At 47.2% G+C, this 19,274-nt stretch overlaps 1 protein-coding gene across 5 annotated transcripts in view; it reads right to left on the reverse strand.

Moving 5' to 3' along the window:
* Positions 1–490, reverse strand: part of LSM6 (LSM6 homolog, U6 small nuclear RNA and mRNA degradation associated) — a 12,442-nt gene extending 11,952 nt beyond the window's left edge. Inside the window, exon 1 of one of the 5 annotated variants that reach the window (XM_088448430.1) lies at positions 404–490. The gene's annotated coding sequence lies outside the window, so the exon portion shown is untranslated. The other 4 variants (XM_088448426.1, XM_088448427.1, XM_088448428.1 and 1 more) reach the window with 4 other exon arrangements.
* Positions 491–19,274: the final 18,784 nt, after the last annotated feature.

The raw sequence follows: 19,274 nt of genomic DNA on the forward strand, positions 1-19,274 counted from the left end.
GGCAGTGATGTCTTTATTGCTGGTATTCCGTATACCATGCATTTATGTGCCTCTACCCTAATAAAGGGAATTCCAGCTAGTGCTGAAGAACCTACTGCAGTGTACTACAACAATGCCAGCCAGATTACTGTGTCGTCTGCAACCAATATTCAGTGATAAGGAGAGTGGAGCATGGGCTCGCTGGCACTTATCATATGGGCCGGGCGGCCAATGGTAGTCAGTGTGGCGGCTGTGAGGGAAGGAAGCAACTATACCGTATCTCTATAATACCGTACACACGGGTCTATTACACACACAGTGACGGGGATCAACTCTTCCGCTCCACTCTGCTGTCTGCGCTCTTCTGTCTCCTCCTCTGCCGCTAACACGCTACCCGCTCTACGGATCCTGGCTAGGAACAAACCTAACAAGTACGCGAAACTGCAGCCTCCGACCAACCACCCTGGAAATCCGGGGAATCGCCATTAGCCAATGGGTGTCCTCTTCCGGTGTGAGGGGCGGGCCAAGAAGCTGGCCGGTGATCTTCTCATAACATTACATTTGTGTCATCAACATGAAGAAGAGGCGGGCTGCGTGTACAGTCACCATACTCACTAGCCCGCTGTGTGCTGCTGCTGCCTGTCACTGTATGAGTGATTATCACACCCGCCTGCCTTGTGTACTATCAGGCTTTCTTTGGTATTGGTTGTGAGACTATTTGCACAACTTGGATAATGAAATGTATTATTTAGTTGCCCGTGATGGCTGCATTTGTCCTCTGCCAATTAGTACAGTACAGTAGTACAGTCTCACTATGTGTATATAGGTACGTACATGGTAATCTATGTTCTTTATGCTTTATCAGCTACTTGTCAGTGTAATTTATTTAAAAAAAAAAAGAAAGATGCATAAATGCAATGTCATGAGGACCAGCTGTGACTGCATTTACTGTACACAGATGTGTGCGGGAACAGGGTGTAAAGGCCCCCATACATCAGAGATTGATAGCAGCAATCATGCAATTTGCAATCGATTGTGTATAAAAATCTTTCCCTTTTTCAATCGATTTGCAGAATTGCCACAATCGATTTAAAAACGGAAAGATTTTTATACACAATCGATTGCAAATTGCACGATTGCTGCAATCTCTGATGTATGGGGGCCTTAAGATGGTCACTTTTTGTTTTGGATAACAGCTTGAAATAAGTGAATTGTGGCAGTTTTATAATCAATGTTTATCACTCCAAAAGACATAGGGCCGTATTCAATTGCTGCCGCACTTTCCGCCTACATCGCGTGTTTTGGAGAAAACAATTTCCGTGGGCGTGGCCACTTTTCGCCCTATTCAATTCCAAAGGACGTGAAAATGTGTCCCAGCGAATCTCAGACAGGCGAAAAGTGTTGTCAGATTTGGGGAAATCAGCCTGACACCCCCCAAAAGATGCACTGACATGGGGGATCACTATGGATACCCATACCTCCCAACATTTGAAAAACTGAAAGAGGGACAGGCTGCGCGCACTCCCAAAAAGGGGGCGTGGCTTATGAGGGGGTGGAGTCAGTTGAAAATGGGGCGGAGCTTCGCGGCTTCTCCCGTTTTCATCACTTTGGGAGCGTGCCCAGCACTCCGAGATGCTGGGCAGCCCCCAGGCTCTCCCTACATGAGTGAACAGATGCTGTGCATATGCGCACGCATAGCAGAGCAGCGGTATGTGCTCTCCCCAACTTCCCCCCCACCGCGGGACACTCCAGCCCGTGGGTGGGACAGTCCCAGAAAAACGGGACTGTCCCGCTGGAAGTGGGACAGGTGGGAGGTATGGATACCCCCGAATAGCCCTGCTAAAGGTATTTGGGGTGCTTAAATGCTCTCAATTGCTGCTATTTAGCGTCTTTTCACAAGTGGTGAAACACATCAAAGACACCACTCAATTTATCAAACGTATTCAAGACATTCAATGGAAGAGCACTTTTGCTTTTCTAACATTGGATGTCTCTGCATTGTATATAAACATACCTCATGAATTGGGAATTTCAGCTATATCCTCCACCCTTAATTCTTCCAGTGACCTTACTGACCATCAGAAGGAATATTTACTTTCTTCCATTCGGTTTATTCTCACAATTATTTTCTGTTCCAATACACGTTTTATCTTCAGTCGATGGGGACCAGGTTTGCACCCAGTTATGCCAACCTCTACATGGGGGCCTTTGAGGAGCGCCACGTGTGGGGTGGGGCGTACGGTGCGAACCTGGTCTTCTATGGCTGCTACATCGATGATCTGTTTATTATTTGGGATGGGGACTATCACACAGCTCTTTCTTTTGTTGATTCTCTCAACTCCAACACTTTCAATCTTTATTTCACTCACACTTATCACCAGAACACCATCTCCTTTCTGGATATGTCCCTCCAGTCGGATGGGTCTCACATCGTCTGTTCCAATTACCAGAAAGAGGTCAATACTAATTCCTATTTGCACTACTCTAGTGCACACTACCTTCCATGGAAGAACAACATCCCCAAGGGTCGGCTTTTGAGACTTAGATGCAATTGTTCGTCATTAGCCACTTTTGAGACCCAAGCATCGACACTCCTAGACTCCTTTAGAACAAGGGGTTACCCTGAGAATCTTCTATCCAAGGCTATACGGGAGGTTAGATGTTTGGATAGAAATTATCTAATGACTAGACCAAAAGGCTTTTTCAAATGTTGCAAAACAAGATGCACTACTTGTCTATTTGTTCTGAGTAAAACAAAGTTTATCCAATGTCCTAATGAACTCAAACCATATGATATTTAATCATTTATCAATTGTGATTCAAGATACGTAATTTACATGTTAAGATGTGACTGTAATCTTATTTATGTTGGACGCACTACTAGATCTTTAAAACTACGCTTTATGGAACATCGTCGAAACATCTTAAACAAGTTCCCTAAACATAGTTTGTCCAGACACTTCTGTGAGGTACATGGGGTGGATCCCAAATGCCTAAAGCTAATAGGCTTGGAATCCGTCCCCCCTAATTTACATGGTGGTACGAGATTTCATGTAAACTTGAAGTGATGTGGATGTTTAAACTTGGTTCTTTACATCCAGAAGGATTAAATGAAAATTTAGAACTTAATTCTATTATTTAAATCATTTAACCAATAAACTAATATTTTATCCGATACTAATAAGATTTCTATTGAATACGACTTGTACCTTGTGATTATAAACTGTATACAGATTTATAGAATACATTTTATTCTTATATATACAATAATCTTTATGTTACTGTTTGTTAAGCCATAAATGTTTTTTTTTAATACAATAGATTCCCTTCTATTTAGAGATATATTGGTATTTCTTATTGCAGTTAATTGACATCTAGGGCCTCTCTATATTCTATCTATTTGATCAATTACAAAGTATCAGCTGAAAACCTTTGATTTAATGTGAAGCCCTATATCTACCTGTTTCTTTGAGAGAGCGGCATTAGCCTCTGACGAAGCCGTGGGTGGAGCCACGGGGAAACACGTCAGGCTTTGCCACTCTCTTGCTGCTACCTATTTGGATTTTCTAACAGTACGGATTCAGCCATCTGGCTGCAACGTTGTGTCCCCAGCGAGGGCTGATTGAGCTTCCACCTGCCCGTCTGCATCACCACTGCATCATCACTCACCCGCTGTGTTGGATGTCCTGTCGGAGCATCACTTATCACATGGTGAGCTCCCATACGTCACCTTACTCACTTGCTGTGTGAGTCGGACTTCCCGCCGGAGTTCCCTGGCTGCACGCCAAACTCTCCTAAACAGATACAGACAGGCATTCCTGTGTGGGGTCCCTACTAGCCTGCATATTTACTTTACAGTTTTTCCCATGCCGCGGGACTCCTAACAGAGGGTGAACTTATCATAAGTCATTTTCCACTGGAATTATTACCGTCAATACAGAGCCATTAACATTGACTTTATTATAGGAAAATCTCAGTTTTTCTGATTCACTAAGCACAATAGGAGACCTCCGTTCTGGAGGGCAAAGAGTCTGGATTCCAGATTTTAGTGATTTCTTTTTGGCTCTATACTGATTGTTGTTACATTGTGTTTTTTTTGCCATTGTGTGTTGAATCCCATTACTTATTGATGAAATACTCCAATCTTTTTATATATGTATGATTTATATTTGATATATTTTTATTAAAATACCTGAGTTCAGGATTAATCATTTGTTATTTATTGTTGACATTCAAGCGCTGTGTTCTTTCCATATTAGCCCCTTTTTTCTTTGTGAATTAATAGGAGACTTGACACCTCTCCTCACAGCTGCTATAGAATTGTTTGATTTTATTAGCCCCTTGTGAGAGTTCTTTTCCAAAAGTATTTTTTAAACTTTTTTTGATGTAGTTTACCTTTGGGGGACTAGTGTTCACTCTAGCTCCGGCGCGAGGCAGGGCGCCGGAGCTAGAGAGGGCACTTTCGTGCGCGCACCGCAGGGGACATGGTCATCGAAAAGGGGGCATGTCTATAAGACGCGTCCCCTTTTCATCACTCTTGGGGGCATGCCCGACACTTACGGACACGCCGGGCAGCCCCCAAGCCCTGCAGACAAGGAGAATAGATGCCGGGCGCATGCGCCCGGCGTCTATTCTCCGGCGGTGACCGGGTCACCGCACATTTCTTCACCTGCGGGACACTGCGACCCGCGGGTGAAGATAGTTCCCGCAGGCTGTTAGGGCAGGGCGCTTTTTGCCCTCCTTCTGGAGGGCAGGGCGCTTTTTGCCTTCCAGAAAGAGGGCAGGGCGCTGCGCCCCGCTAAAACAGCCTAGCGGGAACGCTAGGGGACTGTCCCAAGGCTGCAGGGGAGTTCCTGCAACTTTGCACCCCAAACCGCCAATTCTGCACTTTTTTCCGCCTCCATTCAGAGGCGAATCTTTTCCGCTGGTTACAAGGCGCAGACTTTTCTACTTCAGGGTCCATAGGGGGTCCACAGGGTTGACCTTGGGGTATATGTTGGGAACCAAATCCGGGCACCACGCAGTTAAAGCTTTTAGCTCCCAGGATGCACTGGGTCCACTCTCCCTATAACCCCACCCCCAAGCCAGAGGCACCTCAGTTTCAGTTGGTGCCCGGCCGGAGTCGGGTCACCGTTAGCGCAGAGGGAGCTGATTAGCAGCCCCTATGCTTATTTTATTTTTTTAGGGACAAAGTTTTTTCCATGGACTTTGGACTCTTCAGAGCGGCAGCGTCGGACTGTCCATAGGACGTCTAAGCTGCCGCTCCGTCACCCCGCTGGCGCTGAGACGCCAGTACAGATCTGGGGATCTATCTCAGTGGGACCCCAGAGTCTGTACTAGCCGGACTCTGTGGGCGCCCAGGACTGCTGCCGGATCCACGGGGAGCAGGTAAGGTCGCGGATCACCGCTTGTGGTGATCCGCGCATTTCAAATGCAGTCCTGTGCCTCCGGTCTCAGGGGACAGACCAGAGGCGCCGGCAGTGGCGGTGGGCCCCCCATACCCCGTGTGTCCACTAGACCACCAGGGACTTAACGATCGGTGCAGGGAGCCGGCGTCCCGGGGGTTAATAGCCGGCCAGGGGAGGCAGCCTTCCCTGTTACAGCGGCTCCTCCCCTCAGCTCAGCGCGCCTTTCAGTATCTATGGTCTGGCGTCGCTGAGCTGCTTCCTCCGCGGGCCACGCTTCGTCTCCAGCGGCCATTTTATCTCTGTGGTGCAGCAGAAATCTCTCAGGATGGCAGTTGGTCCAGTCCCCCTGCGTACCTCACCATCAGGTCAGTGTACACAGCGCTGTAGCCTTCCCAGATACTGAATCTGGGCAGTTGAATGCAGTGACATAGTGCAGTATATTATGACATGTTTATGTATATATGTATATATCTGCATTGTATGTGACTTATGCTAGTGCTGACTGTCTGTACTTTATTCTCTCACCTGTCAGTGTATATCTATTCCTTTTCTTTATCTGCCCTAATACAGCTGTACTTAGGGTGGTTCTGAGACCTCACATTTATATACTTGTTAATATTTGTGAGGTTTGTCACATACTGTTGCGTGCTGCACGTTGCCATATTTTAGATGGAACTGTGTGTTGCATACGCTGAAAATGGGTCCCTGCAGCTAATTTTTGGCATCAGTCAGGACCAGTATAGCGCTGCTTAATATTTCCGCCAAGAGGGTTGGTCAGATATGTCTGACCAGGAGATAGAGCGTTATATTGCACCCATTTTTACTATCCTGCAAGTCATGTGCTGCAGGTGTTAGTGCGGAGGATTTGACTCATAAAGGGTTCTGTATGTGGCATCATCTGGTGCCGGCCTCTTTCACGACCCCCTTGGGCTGTTTGTTTTCTCGGGATCCTCTCAATTGCGGATCGCCGGGCGGGCCCCATTGTTTTACCTCACTTGGGGTTACTTCACCATACTGCCCTTTTCATCTCAGGGTATCTTGCAGCTTCTTGCACTCTTCCCCTGTGACACAGACTACCGCTCCCTGCAGCGGTTTTTCGCAGTACATGAATTCCCCCTGGTGCCACAATAGTCTGTCATTCACCTTGCAGGGATTACCACAACAGCCACCCTGGGTGGATGTCGTTTTCTACGAAACGCTAATTGGCGTGGTTGACGCCCTGTGGTTACTTCCCAGTTGGCTCTGCCGTGAACTGGATACTGTTTTGGGCTCTTTCCCTCTTACACGGGGGGAAGCCTATTTCAGGTATTATTATCCCTGCTTTAGGGCTGGTAGCAGGTCCATTCTGGTTAGAGTGAATGTTGACCTGCACCTGTATCATACACCCTCAGTCTTACATGCCTTCGGGTTCCCTGTTGCTGACTAGGGGGTGGATTGCTGGGCGGGACTCTGGCTGTTACAACAGTGTTTGGCCTCCTGTCCCAAATTCCCTGAGGGTCATCACAAGCCCCTCCTGGGGTGGATGGGCGTGTTACTCGTCTGATTACAGACGTTACTACGCCTCCCATTCCTGCGTGGTCGGATTCTTCGGATCCGTAGGTGGTAACTCTGCCTGAAATCAGTATACTTGCTTTCAGGGGTTGTTACCCATCCTACCATGGCTATAGCATGGTTGGTTAATACTATTGCATATTGGGCTGATGCATTTGTAACGTTTTTTCCCCTCCAACACGTCGGGGGTTCAGATGTATTTGGTCGCTCACCTAATATATGCAGTTGTCATAGGTGGAAATGCCTATATTGGATACCAGTCTCCTAACTTTCAGAGTTCCGGCTGCGACTGTATCCTCCGTAATACCCTATGGCTGCGCTCTGGGAATGCAGAGGTGCAGATACCATCTTTAGGGTAGATCTTGTTTGGTCCTGACCTTGACAAGATTGTAGTAACATTGGCAGTATTGCTAACGACAAGTTTACCGCTTTCAGCTATGCCCACTACAAGGCCTCAGACTAAGGCCCTCATTCAGAGCCGTACGCTCTGAGCAGAACGCACGCTCTGAATGAGGGCCGCCCTCCATGAAAATGGAGCGTCCTCCTGGAAGCTCGTATAGCTGTGGGTCACCACCCACAGCCTATACGAGCGTGCATTTTGATGGCCGCGATGGTCGTGACCATCGCGACCATCGAAACTGCGAGCCGGAGCCTGCGGTTGAGGTTTTCAACCGCAAGCTCCGGAGTGATTTTGGCTCTATCAGAGCCAAAATCACTCCCACTGACATCACTAGTGATGTCAGTGGGCCGGCTTCTGACGGGAGGCGTTCCCGTGGGAACGCCCCCGTCAGGGAGGCACGCCCCCGGCACGCCCACCAAAGGGGGCGTGCTGTCAATCAACATCGACAGCACGCCCCCTTTGATCAGACACAACGAGTGAAGGACTTTCCTTCGCTCGTCGCGTCTGGCGCATGCGCACGATGGAGCTCCCTTCGTCGTGCGCATGCTCAGTGCATAACATCGACCCACTTGCGAGCGGACAGCCGCTCGCGAGTGGGTCTGAATCAGGCCCTAAGTCTGTTAAGTCTTTTTGTCCTCTGGGTCAGCCTAAAGGTCTGTTTCTTCGTAGACTGTCGGCATCTACAAGGGCCGACATATCCAGTACCGAGCAGGCCTGGACTGCCAGCCGATCCTGCTTCTGAACCTACGGATATCTCTTCAGCCTGACGGGACAGGCCTAAAACTGGGAGATACCGATTTTCTCAGTTCGCCCCGTACTAGTGTCAAGTTGCCGTGGCTACGTGGGTAGGAGGGTACGCCCTCTCTTTGCTCAGGCGGCCTCTTTACAAGGGCCTTACAAATCCAGAAAGCTATGCAGTTGTTGCGGTAAGCGGAGCTAATTAGGCCATCCCCACTATCTCAGTGAGGGACTGGTTGTTCTGCTTTCTTTCTGGTGCGGTGGCTGAATGGGCCTCTTTGGCCTATTCTCTGTCTCAATTCCCTGAACCAGTTCCTAAAGCTACCTGGGCTCAGGAGGAAATCCCTATGCTCCATCATACGATGTTTGGAACCTGGGGACTTTATGGTATCACTGGATATACAGGACGCGTGCCTACGGGTACTTACAGAGACCTTTCCTCAGCATGGGCTGAGGTTAGCTGTATCACAGCAACACTTACAATTTTTCGGGCTCTGCCTGTTGGGACTGTCCTCAGCCCCACAGGGGTTTACCAGCGTTTTGGATTTTCTGACAGTTCTCCTGTTCAGTATATCCCAATGCTCCTGTACCTGGACGGCCTCCTGCTCTTAGCGGGATCACCGGGGTACTTTACTGCCAGGTCAGGATGACTGTGGCTTCTTCAGGGTGCAGACGTTTAATCAACGGGGAAACAGTCCTCCCTGCATCCCTCTCTGGGTATTCTTCATCTAGGATCCCTGCTGGATTCTCAGAATCTGAGAATTCTTCTGGCGTAAGACGGAATCTCCACTCTTCCATTAGGAGTACATGGTTGTCTGTGCAGTCGACATATGTCTTTACACTCTGGGATGCATGGTCAAATATTTAGTGGAAGGGTGGAATGGGCTCAGTTCCATTCCAGGCCTTTCCATAATTGGCTCATCTCCAGATGGAACTAGTTTTTTCTGTCGGATCACTGTTCAAATGATGATGCTCTCTCTGGAGGCAAGCCGGTCCCTGTCCGGGTGGCTCTGGCCATCTCGTCCAGGGTATTCTTTGCTATGGACAGTGTCTGGTTCGCATCCTTTTCAGTGCAGTTGGACGTCTGTCGATTCCACCCTGTCAATTAACTTACTCTGACATAACTCTTGTTTCCCGGTGAACCTGAAAAGGTTCAGTCCGACAGGGTCAGGACAGTGGCTTCCTTTTTAGCATCACTGTTCGTTGGGTGGCAATGACAGGTATGTCACATATTCGGACATAGTCCGAGGGTCTCCTCCCGACCATCTCGGCAGCGTTCATTTCAGGAGCTCTCCATTGGGAAGCGGGAGTCCTCAGCCGTCACGACGTGCATCCCGGGGACTAGTCTCTTCCCCAAGAGAGGTTTCATCTCCTGGTGAGCAGGGGGGGCCTCCCTGAGGTGACCCTCATGGCCTTCTGACTTTATCACACTATGGTGTTACAGTCCAGCTCTGGGGATTCTGAAGCAACCTTCAGCGTCTCTTTGTCAGTGAAGTGGTCCTTCCACTTTGTGTACCTGTGTTCTCCGGTCTCCCTTCTTCCTCGAGGTCTTTGGAAGTGTTTCAATTGAGACGGAGATGCTTTCCTGCTAGTGGCTCCTGATTGCCTCAGATGTCAGGGGTACTTGGATTTTTGGAGTCTCTCCATCGATACTCCATTCCTGATGCTTCGCTGCCCAGACCTGTTGTCTCAGGGTCCTTAGTTTTGCCTTGGACCTGGGTTGTTTGTCTTTGACTGTGTCCCTACAGTGGTCTTACGGCTTCCCTGGCTTTGTCATCGTTGGAATGATTAGAGCACATGGATCAGCTTTTGCTGGGACCTACCACAAACTGTGGCAGCCATAAATCTTATGGTATTGTACCTGTCGATACAATCCTCCGGTGTCCAGGATTTCCAGATATTCTGGCATTTCTTCCGGCTGGCTTGGGTTTCACCCTCGGCCTGGTCTTCCTGACAGTGCGGATCTCTACACTGTCAGTATGGTTAAGATATGGAATTGCTCCACTCTGGTATCCAGTTCATCCTTTGGAGTGTTTTCTGGATTATGCCTCCATTTGTCCTCCCTAGGGACTACTTGGGAGTTAGTAGTGGTTCTTCGTTCCCTCCGGGGACAGTCAATGGAACCCCTGGTTGTGATAGCCATTACATGGTCTATTGCTTAGGCTCTCTCTTTCTCTCAGGGTGTTTATATCTACCAGGAGAGTGTCTGAATTGGGAGCGTTCTCATGTGGCTCCCTCTTCTGGAGGGCATCATGTCAGGGTGTGAGTTGCTCTCGCCCTGTGTTTCTTCTTAGTGGTTTTTAGGTTCCATATTATTCTGGAACTTATGGTACGGCCATTCAGTTCCCAGTCCTCTCGGCTGGTGTGGCCTCATTGACTGTGGTCCGGCCTCTTTGGATTTATGTGATCCGTTCAGGTTCCTTACGGAAATCGGACTCCTTACTGGTGGTCTGAGATTTCTGGTTTTCACAGGAAAGGATGGCCGGCCTATAACCAAATGTTGGCTGGATGGCCTCGTAGGTCTTCCTCAGGGGCCTACCCATGGGTAGGCCTTTCTGTTGTTGATGCTTGTTTTTTCTCGGGCCATGTAACCCTCGTGGGCGGCTCGCTGTGGCGCCTCGACTGTTTTGCCTTACTATGTGGCCACGTGGTCTTCTGTCCACACCTTTTTAAGGTTCTAGGCATTGGTTTCCTTTGCCTCTCAGGATGCTTCCTTTTTGGCGATGGATTCTCCTCTCAGCACAGGAGCGTCCCCACCCTTGGTTGAACTGCTTTGGGACATCCCCAAGGTCAACCCTGTGGACCCTGAAGTAGAAAACAAGAGATATGGTAAAAACTTACCTTTGTTATCTCTGTTTCTACGAAGTCCATAGGGTCCACAGGGCGCCCGCCCTGACGCACCTGGCTTCATATGGGCTGTGTGGCTGGTCAGCGGTTTTCCGTCTCCCATTTCTGTGAGTATGGTTATTGAGTGTTCCAGTTTTCTCTTTTTCTCTCCTCCTCCGGCCTTTGGCTACTTACAAACTGAGGTGCCTCTGGCTTGGTGGTGGGGTTATAGGGAGAGTGGACCCAGTGCATCCTGGGAGCTAAAAGCTTTAACTGCGTGGTGCCCGGATTTGGTTCCCAACCTATACCCCAAGGTCAACCCTGTGGACCCTATGGACTTCGTAGAAACAGAGATAACAAAGGTAAGTTCTTACCATATCTCTTGTTTTCGCACTGGCGAAAATTCTTAGCAATTGAATACGGCGGAAAGTTTCCGTCAGACGAAATGACGTCATCGGTGGTCAATCCTATTAGGTGTTAGGTGCGAGTTTCTATTTTCGAATATACACAGCAAATTCATTTTGCAATCCAATTAGCAACTCGCACTGAACAAATGAGACTGAATTTGCATTTATCCATTTGCAACTCTCTGAGGGTGAGAGATGTAAAGGAAAATCTTTATTTTAAGGTTAAAATGTCAGAACACTGTGCTGAACCCCTTGCTCCCCCCCCCCTAATGACTAATTAGGCAATTGGAAGTTGCCAATTAGCATAATTAATCCAATAATTACGTCATTTTGGGGGGTTAAAAACATTGTACACAAATTACACCAAAATGCACTTTTACGTTAGTTAAGGCACCCGAAATTTAATTACAATATAATTTTTTTACGGAAAATTGTTATATTTTTTTTCAAGGTGCCACAAGTACCCCAAAATCACCCTTTTTCCTACTTTTTTTGCATTTTTCATTTGATTCATTTGAGATTAAGCAAAAAGTTTTTTTTTTTATCATTTGCTTGCATTTCATAAAAAAAAAAAAACACAAATCAGCCATTTAACAACCTACAGTACCTTCGTAATGCCCACAAACAGCCTTCTATACGGACCCTGCTAACGAAATTATCCCTTTTGGGGGGGAGTCCAGGATGGTCTCCCCACTTTTTCATGCACTTCGCTCAAATCTTGTTTTGCAGTCAATTCGCACCCCTCCGCTGCGAGTAGTGTGAATAGGCATTTTTAATTGGATTGGAGAGTTCTCGGGAGCGCGCTTCGATGCGAAGTCTGCAAGTTTCAAGAAAGAAACTCGCTGCTCGCAAATCACACCCAACTGGATTGACCCCTTAGATTTTTCCACCATCTCAGGTGGTGATATGTACTTTTAATAGTACAGAAGCTAGTCCTTCCAATTATAGTCTCTATACGAGGGTTGTTCAAAAAGTAATGCCTAAATGCTCATAACTCTGAAATAATATGCAACATTTATTTTAAACTTTGTCAGTTTGTAGTTTAATATGTCTGCTAACTATATATGTAGTTTTGTTTAGGTAGTCCAAGAAATACCATGGAATCCAAGACGAAACAAAGAGCCGTCATTGAATTCCTGGAAAAAGAAGGCTGCAGTGCTACATAAATCCACAGAAGACTGAAAAAGTGTATGGTGAGCGTACAATTGACTATAGCAATGTCAGAAGGTGGATGAAGCATTTTCAATTGGGAGAATAGTCCGTGTGCGACAAACCTGCAGTGACAGCAGAGAACTGACACAAAGTCGATGCCATGATTCAGAAAGACCATTGTGTGACCATCAGAAATATCAGTGATGAACTTGAATGTAGCCATGGCACTGTAAAAACACTAATCAGTGATTTGGGATATCGTAAAGTGTGTGCTAAATGGGTTCCAAATCAATTAACCAGGGATCATAAGGCCCAGAGGGTGGAAATGTGCAATGACCTTTTGACCAACTTTGAAGCCAACCCTGAGACGTTTTTGGAAAATGTCATTACAGGAGATGAGACCTGGGTATTCCTTTATGACCCAGAAACAAAGGCCCAATCAAAGCAATGGAAACACCTAAGTTCACCTAGGCCAAAAAAGTTTAATTCACAGCGATCTGTAAACAAAGTCATGGCCACATTCTTCTGGGATTGCCGAGGTGTTATTCTCATGGATTACTTGGAACAAAACCAATCAATCAACAGTGATCAATACATTATTACACTTAAGAAGCTGAAAGATGCCATCTGCAAAAAAAGGTCAACAATTCGACTGTCAAATGTCATCTTACTCCAAGAGAATGCCAGACCTCACACTTCGATGGCAACATCTGCGGTCATTGCCAAAATGGGGTGGGCAATAATGCCGCATCCACCAGACAGTCCTGATTTGGCCCCTTCTGACTTTCCTCTGTTTGGCCCTCTCAAAAACTATTACCGTGGTCAACATTTTGAAGACATAGAGGTTGTTAAAAACGCCATACGTTCCTGGGTCAAACACCAACCACTGGAATTTTTCCAAAGTGGATTCACAGCTTGGGTTGAGAGGTGGAGAAAATGTTTGAGGGCAGATGGTGAATATTTGGAGTAGAGTCATTCTGTTACTAAGACTTCATAGTATTTTACTGCAAATTTTCAAATCTGTCTATAATAAAATTTGAGTTGTGAGCATTTAGGCATTACTTTTTGAACAACCCTCGTGTAAAGGTACATTATAAATAACTTTAATAAATTATAAAACGCAAGGTAAAGCCCGTGTAGTTGAACACATAAATAGAGGTAGATTCAATTAGCCAGCTAATTGTCAGCTCTGCGCTATTAGCGTCACATAACCCATTAAGCCGTTGAGGGTGCACTTAATGCATATTGGGGTAGATGTACCATAGTGGCACGGTTTGTGCCACTATAGCTCTTCCTGCTTTGCCTCTTTACCAAGGTGAATCAGGAAGCAGCACTGATGAAATGTGTTAACATATCTGCCGTAGTGGGTAAAAACTCCCCATCCAGCTATCCCTGCCAGACCCAACAGCGCATCAGCCTAGTACTGATGCGCAGTGTCTCCCCTCCCAGATGGCTCCAGTGGGCATGCACGGGGTCTTGCGTGATCTCTCGTGCACAGCCCGGAGCCCAGCAGCTGCTGCAGCCAGGGACAGCGTTGTGCATGCAGCAATGACAGCTGCAGCTGACAAAATATTTATAAATATCTGTAGGAACGGTCAGTGCCAATGACCGTTCATACATTACCTTTCACATAGGCGCACTGTCTTGTAGATAGGATCTACAAAAATAACGGGTGCCATGGTAATTTCAAATCCATTCCCACATTAATACATGGGGAGAAGAGCACATAACGTGTTCACTCTGGGACTGGCAGGGTGCCTGGCAGAAAAGGCCACTACAGCGTGTGTGCGCCTTGAAAAAAGGGCATGGTCACTCAGAAAATGGTGAGTCCCTGAGACGTGCCCCCTTTTCATCACTGTTGGGGGCGTGCCCAACAATCACAGAGATGCTGGACTCTCCCCGCAATGTGAATAGATGGATGGCATCTATTTACTTGCATGTGATTGTTTCACTAGAAGCCCCCCTTCCCCCCCCCCGTGGGACACTGCGGCCCATGGGTGGGGGGCGGGCGGCTGTTTCAGTGGAGCGCTGCCTTAAGGGCAGTGTGTATTGTAGCGCTTTCAAATTGGGCAGGGCGTGGTGCCCCGCTAAAACAGCCTAGCGGAAACACTATGTATATGTATTTATATAATGATGGTTTATCACATTGTAAGTACATATCTCAATTTACCTTTTAGCAATGCGTGTCCTTAGCATAACACTATGCCGCAATGTGGTCTGTAACTATGTTATTTAAAATACATGAATACTGTAATTCCTTTAAATTGGAAACACAGAAGAGAGTATTTACTTCAGTATTCATTTTGGATTATCACTCTGTCCTCACAAAACAATACCCTTTTTGTTATTGTTTTTATGTTTTTCAGAAGTGGTTTGATCTTTTAATTCATACCAATAAAAACTTGGTTTAATTATTTAACCCTGTGAATGCCCAGATTGGAATACTTTTTTGCCCTCTGGCATAATTCTGAAACTTTGTGTGGCCTGACCAGGCATGGAGGATAACACATGGTGCTGCACTCTTCATCCCTTATATTCTTTCTATTCTGTCACCACTGACTGTTCCCAGATAATTGACTGGGCACCTCTTGTTGCGCACTGGAGGTCAAGCTCCTGTTTTTCATCTGCTGGGATCTCACTGTCTCTTTCCTGAAGCCCACGGGTGCGGCCTGCTTCCTGAATGGACGTGTGGCTGCACACTAATCAAGAATCGCAATGTCTGTCTGAGGCTACAGAGGGAGACTCTGCTGAGGTCTCCCTTTGTAGCCTCCTGCCAGGGCTGATCCACACATGTCTTCTGGCTGCTCCTGTTGCTCATGAGGCTGCTTTTGTTTTGGGAATCCCGACTGGCCACCATCTTGGAGGGGTTATCCTGGTCCCTCCTCTGTGACTCTGGACTGCTGTGGTAGCAATGGCTCCTTCACTCTGTTGTTGAGATCCTGCTATTTTGCATGAGCTGTACTTTCTCCAGGGGTCTCTATGTGACTTGTCTGTGCATTTTGGGCCTCTCTCCCTCAGTGGGTGCCATACACATTGATTAAGGGAAAGTAGTGGATACTATGTCAGGACTGTCTGCTGGCTGTAACTTACAATTTCCAATACCTCTCCCTCTACTACCCTGCTCTCCATCTTTATCTATCTCCTGTGAAATAATTGGCAGACCCTCGCAGGCTGCATCAGCTGCTTGTTTGGAGAATGTGCTTGCGATCCTTATTGCCAGATGCCAGTCACATCTCTACCAGAGGAGTCAGTATGTAATGCCCCCGACAAGTAAAGGTAAGTAACCTAACCCTCCTCTCTCTCCTCCCCTAACCCTCCTTTAGGGATGCCTAACCTAACCCTCCTTGGGGGGGGAGGGTGCCTAACCCACCCTTCCCCTAGCCTAACCCTAACCTTCCCCGGGGAGGGTGCCTAACCCTAAGTCCCCCTGGGGGGTCCTTAAACCTAACCCCCCCATTCCCGGGCTAAGTGTTCTACTTACCCATCAGAGGACGATCGGGATGGTGGGAGTCGGTGTTCCAGCGTCGTGATTAAGATAGGCGTAGGCATTTCGACGCCTATTTTAAGTCCCTTGACGGGAAGGACGAGTCTGGATTTAGACCGGTGGCATCGTGTCTGCCGGTCTATTCACTTCATCCCCTACCGGATACACCTCAGCGAGATCTGCACTCTTGCCCGCCTCCTTATGCTCCTGCTGTAACTATGCAGGTGTTGCTCTGGCTGTCATTATTATTTCTCAAAAAAGGTTGACGGATAGGATTGCTTCAGTCCATGTGGATCTCCCTCATTTGAGAGGATAAGCAGAAAATTTGTGAAAGGCCTGTTGAGACTGAAACTCATATATTCTGACTGGAAGATTCTGAGGCTCTGGACCCAGGTAACTAGACTGCATTGGAATTTCATATGGCTGCCTGCTAGTGTATGTCACAAACCTTGCTAGAGACCTCCGCCTCAGACCCCTGCATCTTCCCATATGTCTGCCATCGCTGCCCGCTGGGACGTTGGCCTGCTGTTCAAGTGATTTCCAATGCGGGGCCTCCGCTTGAGGATCGTCTGCAGCATCCCTGCTGTTGCCTGAGTCCCTCTGCTGCAGATCCATGCACATCCGGCGCACCAGCATACAAGTTTTCTGGAACATGGGTGCAGCCATCTTGGGCCAGGTCAGGTGATACTCGTGCATCCAGTCAGCAGCAGTCTCAAGTTGCTTCAGCCAATCTGCTTCAGCCTGATGGTATAAAATACCTTCCTGTAGCACATGCTGGTTGCCAGTGCAACAATGTCCATTGCTGCAGTGTGACCTATGTTCCTGAACTCTCTGTGTGAAACCTATGCTTCCCAGCATAACAAAGCAATTCTCCAGTGCAATCCATGTTACTCCAGTCAGGAGTCAATTACCAATTCTCCAGTTCAATCCACGTTACTCCAGTCTGGAGTCAATTATAAATTCTCCAGTTCAATCCATGTTACTCCAGCCCAGAGTCAATTACCAATTCTCCAGTTCAATCCACGTTACTCCAGTCCGGAGTCAATTACCAATTCTCCAGTTCAATCCACGTTACTCCAGTCCCGAGTCACTTACTAGTTCAGCTAGTTCCAAGACTACAGTTCCTTTTCTCAGTACAGAGACTATTCAGAGACTTTGACCTACAGTTCCATTCAGCATCCTCTAGTTGCGTTAACTCTGCTCAGAGGACTCTAGTATTTCATCCTGAATTGCCTCCTCTCTTATTCCTACTGTATGAGCAGAAATTATATTAAACCGTCCAGTTTCAAACCATCTACTGATCCTGGTGTCTCTGTCCAACACCCCAGTTCGGGTACATAACCCCAAGTTCCTCAGTCCATGACAGTTTGCACTGGCCACATGGACCCTTCTGGTACTCAGAGCCATGGATCTGGTTCCACCCAGGATGTGTTGAATCATCTGGGAAGACAGGAGTCCACCCAGATGCAGTTGATTCAATACGTTCAAGATGTCTACTCGTTTGGATAATATTCAAGCCCTCCTCTCTGGAACATCTAGGACGGACCTACAGCCTAGTAATCCTGCTCCAGTATCTGTTCCTTCAGTAGTCCCTTCTCCAGTACCCCGTCTTCAGCTCTCTCCTCCCAGCAGATTCGATGGAATTCCAAAGTTTTGCCAAGGTTTTTTGAACCAGTGCGATATCCACTTTGAATTGCAGGCAGCAAAATTTCCTACTGCTAGAACCCGAGTGGCATATATAATCTCCTTATTAACCGGTCAAGCCTTGGACTGGGTTTCTCCACTCTGGGAGAAGGCTGACCCAGTTCTCTCCATTTACACTGAGTTCGTAATAACCTTTCAAAAAATCTTCGATGAACCTGGTAGAAAGACTTCTGCCTCCAACAATGTTTTACGTCTTCGTCAAGGCAGCAAGACGGTCAGTCAATATGTGATATTATTCTGTACTCTAGCCTCAGAACTAAGCTGGAACGAAGATGCCTTAACAGCAGCTTTCTGGAATGGGTTATCTGAGAAGATCAAAGATGATCTAGCTTCACGAGAATTGCCCACTTCGTTGGATGGTATAATTTCCTTATGTAATAAAGTCGATCTACGACACAGAGAGCGAGCTTTAGAGAGAAGTCGGTTCAACCGAGTCAAGGGTCGTCCTGTTCCATGTGTTACTTCTCCTCCTGACGAGCCCATGCAAGTGAATCGCTCCCAGCTGATTACTGAAGAACATCAGAGAAGACGTCTAAGAAATCTTTGTCTGTACTGCACCTCATCGCAGCATTATCTCAAGCCATGTCCTTCCCTCCTCCTAACTTATGATAGAGGGGTTAAGTTAGGAGTATCCATGGAATCACACGAGAAAACTGATCCTACCCTCATTGCCTTGTTGGAGGTGAACCAAGTCTATTCAAGTGTTCCTGCTCTGCTCGAGTCAGGAGCTGCCGGGAATTTCCTCACTGCGGACTTCGTTCACAGACATCGCATACTCACTGAAAAGCTGCCACACCCAGTATCCTTAACAGCTATAGATGGAAGTCAAATTGCCGGTGGGAGAATTACGCTTCGCACCCTATCTTTGAAGCTCAAAGTTGGGGCACTCCATGAAGAAAGTTTGTCTTACCTTGTGATTCCTAAAGCCTCTCACGAATTAATTCTGGGCCTCCCGTGGCTTCAAAGACATAATCCCTGTATTGATTTGGCTTCCCTGCAGATTACCGCCTGGAGTCCATTTTGCTTTCAGAATTGTTGTCATCAAGTGGTCCCTTTACGAAACTCTCTTGTGAAACCCTTAGAAGGTCTCTCCAAAGTTTATCAAGACTTTTATGATGTGTTTAGTAAGCAGGGGGCCGACACTCTTCCTCCTCATCGTGAATGGGACTGTCCCATTGACCTAATTCCAGGAAAAACGCCACCTCGTGGATGAACCTACCCTCTTTCATTGCCGGAGACTCAAGCCATGTCTGAGTATATTACTGAAAATCTGCAGAAATGGTTTATCCGTCCTTCCACCTCACCAGCCAGAGCGGGGTTCTTTTTTATAAAAAAAAAAGACTGTGGACCTCGTCCCTGTATCGACTATCGTGGACTTAACGATATCACTGTCAAGAATCGGTATCCACTCCCGCTGATAACCGAGCTGTTTGACAGAGTGAAAGGTGCCTCCATCTTTACCAAGCTCGATCTAAGGGGCGCATATAACTTGATCCGCATACGTGATGGAGATGAATAGAAGACTGTATTTAACACCAGGGACGGGTACTAATGAATATCTGGTTATGCCCTTTGGCCTCAACAATGCCCCAGCAGTCTTCCAGTACTATGTTAATGAGATCTTC

Source organism: Taudactylus pleione, unplaced genomic scaffold, assembly GCF_031769625.1.
Source record: "Taudactylus pleione unplaced genomic scaffold, aTauple2 ptg000021l, whole genome shotgun sequence".
NCBI lineage: Eukaryota > Metazoa > Chordata > Amphibia > Anura > Myobatrachidae > Taudactylus > Taudactylus pleione.